The following is a 6,314-nucleotide window of genomic DNA, read 5'->3' as shown; positions in this document are numbered from 1 at the left end:
CTAAGTGCAGGTCTTGGGCCAATCATCCTCATTGGACCATGTTCTTGGGCTGTATCAATGAATATCTTTGTAGTCGTGTATTTTATTTTATATCAAAATTATTTTGCTTTAGAATAATTACATTGATATTTGACATAATATTATAAAGTATTATAATACATATAAGAAGTTGTTCGATTTTGTCCAATGCAATAAATATATAAAATCTAATTTTGTCATATTTTAAAGTTTAAATTATAAAAGTAATTATATCAACATAATTAATTAAACTTGTACTCCTCAATAAATTACACATTGTCGAATCGTAATGATCTTTGTTGTGCTCTTCTGGTTATATTATTTTTAGTTAAAAGTATTAGATCATTTATGTTAATTATCAACTTATTTAACTCACTGAAAAATTAGATAGAATAATTATTAATCCCACGTGAATTTAATTGAATATATTTAGTCTCTATATTCTTTTATTACATATAAAATAAAATTGGTATACTAATTTAATGTTTTAGTGACTTTTTGTACACCTATATTTTTGTTTATAAGGAATATAAATATGTGATGCTCATACTCTTAAAATAGTATATTTGTATGTATTTATATATAAAATGTAGACAAGATATATAAATATATAGATAAAATATTTGGATTTTAATTGATGTACATACAAAATTAATTAATAATTTTAGAACTCAATGAACCTATTTTATTAAATTTGTTACAAGATTGTACAAATTCAATGTTTTCAATTAATATATTTATTAAATTAAGTTAAATAAAAATATTATTAATAAATAAATACACTAAAATTAATAAAATAATGGAATCAACAAATGGTAGGCAGTGCAGAAGAAGAAGAAGAAGAAAACGACTAACACTTTTATTAGTTGTTTTTATTTAACTGGCAACTCTGTCTTGTAAAGTTGCTATCGCGCTTCTTCTTTGCCAGAATACCCAACTAGCCGTTGGGAAGAGATTAAGATTAGGTGCAGTTGGGCTCTGTATATATACTGCCCTTCTTCTTAAATCTTGAAATTATCTTCTGCATCTTTCTTTCATCTTCTTGTTTACTCTCAACTTCTACACACATCAAACACTCACACATATATATTTGATTTCTGTTTAGTTCCATCCGTCTATCATGACGACGAAGAGTGTGATTATCTCTTCAAGGCAGGGGACTCGGCAGTCGGGATAGAGGAGGTTCGTGAAGAACGACTTGTGCTTAGAGTCCAAACAAACCATTGGAGTTGGGTTTGCGTACCGGAATTTTTATGCTTATTTCATTCTTTCTTAACGTATGGATGCAGATTTTGGAGTACCCAACAAAAGGTTCGTTTACTTTGTTTTCTCCGATCAATTACCATAGACCTGAGGTATGACAAATAACAAGGCCCTTTTCCTTTCAAGAAATTTAAGGTTTTTGTCAAGTATTTTGAACTCAAAGATTCAAGAAATTTAAGGTTTCTGTCAAGAAATCATGGATTCTTCAACTCAAAAGATTCGACAAGTCCATGTTTTTGTCATGAATTTCAAGAAACAAACAGTTTTGGTTTTCTTCGTCCCATAGCTAATGTGTGCATTATGGGTAACTGTTATTTGCTGGGAAACAACTGAGGGATGGTAGGACTTCCAAACAAACCATTGGAATTTTTATGCTTATTTCATTCTTTCTTAACGTATGGATGCAGATTTTGGAGTACCCAACAAAAGGTTCGTTTACTTTGTTTTCTCCGATCAATTACCATAGACCTGAGGTATGACAAATAACAAGGCCCTTTTCCTTTCCATTCAAAGATTCAAGAAATTTAAGGTTTTTGAATTCCACATGTGGGTAATGATATTATGACAAGTGTTGTTTGTTGTGGATTTAGCCTGTTTGTATCTTGTTTGCTTTGTTATCTATTGTGCATATAAGCCATCTTTTGGCTGTATCTACGTGGCTCTTTTTGCCAGTTTTGGTTTCTGTTCTTGAAAGTCATGATTACAAACACCCTCATTATGAAGTTTTCTTTGGTTTCCAATAATTCTCTTAGTTAGTTTTGTTATAATCATAATTGTTTTCTTGCTGCTGTAATCTTACCTTAGTTCTACGATGTATCCCTGAACTTTTCGACAATGAGATGATGATGGTGGGAAGAGTCCTCATCTTTCTGTACGATTATCATGCTCAAGTTATAAATTCCTAGTTTTGCCAAGGGTCTTGCATATGCCTGCTTGATTGTTTAATATATATCTTATTCTTCATGTTTATGAGATTCATCAACATTCTGTTTCTGTTTAAGGGCCCTGGAAACCATTAATAAACATGTGTTGTTTGATCACTTTATTCTTTTGGCATCTTGCTAATTTAACTTCTTCACTTTTTGAACTGCGCCATGTGATTTCTTTAGCCTCAACACATGTAGCATACAACTATAAAACACCATATACTTGATATATCATTTTTCAGTTATACGTGTAACATGCATTCATTTAATTCTACAAGTGAAGCACGTCAGTTCGTATATGTGATTCATACTTGTCTTTTACAAGAGAGATGACTAGAATTTGAATTTGCGTTGCCAATTTCGTGCAAAGTAGATATATAACCTCGTCTCCATAAGGATTGTGTGGGAATCAAAAGGTTAAGTAGGATTTAAATGCTCGACATATGTTGGCTGCTAAAGTGTGCTTCTTTACGACATTTTAGAACCTAATGGTAGCCTACTTATCTTGATATTCCTCTCTTCAAGTTTCTAACTAAAAAGTAACTGGTGCCCCTATTAATTCTTTTTTGTCAAATTTTCTTCCATATTTCGGAATCAAGAATGTTGAACCATTGATTTTTACACTTTGTATAATTCGAACCCAAGCTTTGATTTCTTTGAAAAGCCACACAATCACCATTCTCATTTGGAAAGAAAGGAATTATGGATTTTTGACGCTGCTCCAAATGTGATGGATGCAAGGATAGGGTTGGGACCTAAATTTGAGAATAAACCCTCTTCTCTTTTTTGTAAATTTATTCTTGGTGCATTTATTGTGTTGGGTTTTCTTTTCATGTGCTTGCCTTTAAATTTTTTGTTTTTAATACATTTGATATTCTTGTATGGATTTGCAAAATCCATATTGGTTCATGTTATTAGCCTCTTATTTTTGCAGGTATATCATAGAATAATTTGTTGAAAAATCTATATCATACAATCATGAATTATTTTATTTGTGAACTTTGAGGATTTAATTCTATGCTAAAATGCCAAACGGTTGTCTAGATGCCAATTTAAAATTCCTTTTCAAGAGGACTTGGTAAATCTTTTGTGAGTATTGAAATTTCATGAGTTGATAAATGTTTTTGAGGAACACATAATTTTTTTAACTTAAATAGTGTTTGAAGAACTTTTTAATTTCTATTTTTAAATAATATTATTGAAAATTAGTTTTTTTCCACTCAAAGATTTGTTTTCCTTGTCGAGTGTTCTTCTGTTATCAATTCATGTTCTCAAAATCGATTTTTATCTTTTACTTAAAAATTTATTTTTCTTGTCAAGTGTTTTACATTAAATTCATATTTTCAAAATCAGCTTGAAGTGCACTTACAAATACTGAAGACTAATTAACAAAATAATTTCATTAGCAATAGATGAATTCATTTAATTGTTTTTGGATGAAAGCATGAAAATTTGTATGTTTTGGACTTTAAGTGAAATTCGTTGATGAATTTTATTTTCATAAAAAAGCAACAGACCTTGAAACAATTTTTGAAACATTTTGAAAAGCATTCAGTTTATTGTTTCTGGTCAAATAGCGTTCATCACCATATTTGTTTAGATTTCCAAGAAAGTACATTATTAACTTTTCTTTTTGATAAGTGATTATTCTGCTGACACTTGTCAAGATGTGTTGAAAATTCTTTTAAGAAATTTTTACCATTAATTTTAAAACGAATAATGAGATTGGCATCTAGAACCGTTATGCAGTTTAGCATATGATATTTTATTTTTGAAGTTCACGAATGAACTAATTTGTGATTGTATGCTATAGAATTTCCACCAATTCTTAGATATACCTGCAAAGTTAAGATGTCGATGATATGAACAAATATGGTATTTTTGTAAAATTTGTACAAGAATCTTAAATGTATGACAGACAAAAAGTTTTTAGAAAGCAACATGAGAAAACAACCTAACACAATGAATAAATCGAGAATAAACCAACAAAAATAATGGAGGGTTATTTCTCATTTAGGCCTCAAATACAAACTGTCCTGCGCCCGTCATATTTAAAGCGGTCTCAAAATTCGTGATTCTATCCCTTCCAAATTAGAATGTTGAACGTGAGACTTTCATAGAAATCAGACACTTTTGGGTTTGAATTATACAGAGCAAATTGCAATGGTTTCAACTTTATTTGATTTCTAAATATGGAAAAAATTGATAAAGAAGAAATTGATGAGGACAAATGTTGCTTTTTTGGCTAGAAAAATGGCAGAGACGAATAGATAGATATATAGGTTATCATGTGGTTGTATATGATGTCAAAGTTGCACTCTTTTTTAAGTAGCCAATATGAAACAGTTGAGTGTTTGAATTTTCTATTTCAACCTTTTAAATTCTCGCATAGTTCTTAGAGAGAAGATGTTATTTATGTAAGTTGTTATTGCATGTCATTATATTGCATGTTTTTCTCTTTAATTGTTGATTCTGCACTTGTTTGTTCTTTCAGTTAACAACTTAATATCGGTGAAGATGATCTTGCACTAGTTTTCATGTCCACTCGCTGATTTGGAGTGTGAACCTTTTGCACCAGTTTTCATGCCGATCGGGTTCAAGTAGTTGGAAGTATGAGCTCGAAGAATTTGGCCTTCTTTGTACTATGTGAAAAATTATTGCCGGTTCCAACGGGTTTGACTTGTTTCTTAACCAAAGAAATGAAAATTTTGATTCAAAATCAATTTGTAGCTTTATATTTATTGCTTGATTAACTTCCAAAGCATATCAAAATAAGATCAACTCAACATTATACACAAATTGGTACATCATTGAAACTCAAATGGACTGTTTGTTGGGCATTTTTTTTATATACTTCTACCACTACTCTACTTACAATTGGAACACTTTTGAACTCTATTAACAATACGCAAAAAACACTGCCAAACAAAAAACAAATAAAAGAAAAGAAAACTCTTTATTATAGCTAGTCATAAAATATATTAAATTTGTGATATTATTTATGTTTCTGTCATCAAAACAAATTGATAATAATGATTGTAATTGATAAAGAAATTATTTACTTCTATTATTTGTAATTCGCTTTTTAAATTTAATTGATACTAGTCAATAGAATATATTTTTAAAAATTAAAATTTTGTATTTCGTATTCACCCATGATTATATTTCATTATTTTGAATCAAGTCAGTTAATATGAAAATAAAAATAGTAATATTCACAAATTCAATAGTAAAATAAAAATAATTAGTTAAAGCTCCTTATTTTGGAGAAGTTCCATTTAATAAAAGATTAACAATATAACTCAATAAGAGTACAATATGAAAATATGCTCCAATAAGGATATGAATGTTTTCTTGCAATTGGAATAAACACTTGAGAGATTCTCACTATTTTATATTTAATCATAAGTTATATTTTATTAGAATTCTGAAAATGATACGCATCCTTTATATTATGGAAAAAATTAAAAATAATTATCTAATATTAATACTCAAATAAATCAGTTATTCGGAAGCGACTTAATTTAAATTTTTCAACAATACTTTTCATTTATTAAAATTGAGGATATTTATTCTATATTATATTTTTATTTTTCCAAGTTTGGATTAGTATTTACGTGTTACTCATACGCTATTCATTTTAAATTTTATTGTGCCCTCTAGTATATTATGATGAAAATCAAAAGTACGTGAATTAAAGTACAATCTCAAAATAAATTTTTACTTTTCATATTAAAAAAAAAAATCAAGGAAAAACCGTATTTTTGGTCCATATGTTAGAGACTTTTTCAATATAGTCTCATTTGTTATGATCTTCTGAGAAAATTGCATCTCATAAATCGAAAAATTTCTCAATGTTAGTTCTCACGTACATTTGAGGGTTTTTCTACTTTTTTTTTTTCCGGCCAAAATTTTAAATTTACCCGAAACTTGCCAACGTGTAAATTAGTTGGTCCAATTTTCGGCCAATTAACCACGTGTCATGCGACATGGGAGAGTACGTGGCTTGTATGCTGACTGGGCAAACCCTTCTCTCTACAAAACTAAATTCATTTAAAAAATCTAAAAAAATTAAAAAAAAAATTGATTAGGAAAAAAAATGAGTTT

General features: G+C 29.0%; 1 long non-coding RNA gene across 1 annotated transcript; it reads left to right on the top strand.

Moving 5' to 3' along the window:
• The first annotated feature begins 1,024 nt into the window (after positions 1 to 1,024).
• On the top strand, positions 1,025 to 4,973 carry LOC148788551 (uncharacterized). Its single transcript, XR_016065103.1, has 3 exons — positions 1,025 to 1,329; positions 1,689 to 1,754; positions 4,702 to 4,973. It is a non-coding gene; the product is annotated as an uncharacterized LOC148788551 (long non-coding RNA).
• The last annotated feature ends 1,341 nt before the right edge of the window (positions 4,974 to 6,314 follow it).

This window comes from Sesamum indicum, linkage group LG4, assembly GCF_026168435.1.
Source record: "Sesamum indicum cultivar Baizhima isolate 11 linkage group LG4, ASM2616843v1, whole genome shotgun sequence".
NCBI lineage: Eukaryota > Viridiplantae > Streptophyta > Magnoliopsida > Lamiales > Pedaliaceae > Sesamum > Sesamum indicum.
The sequence above is the reverse complement of the archived record's forward strand: the minus strand, read 5'-3'. Positions and strand labels throughout refer to the sequence as shown.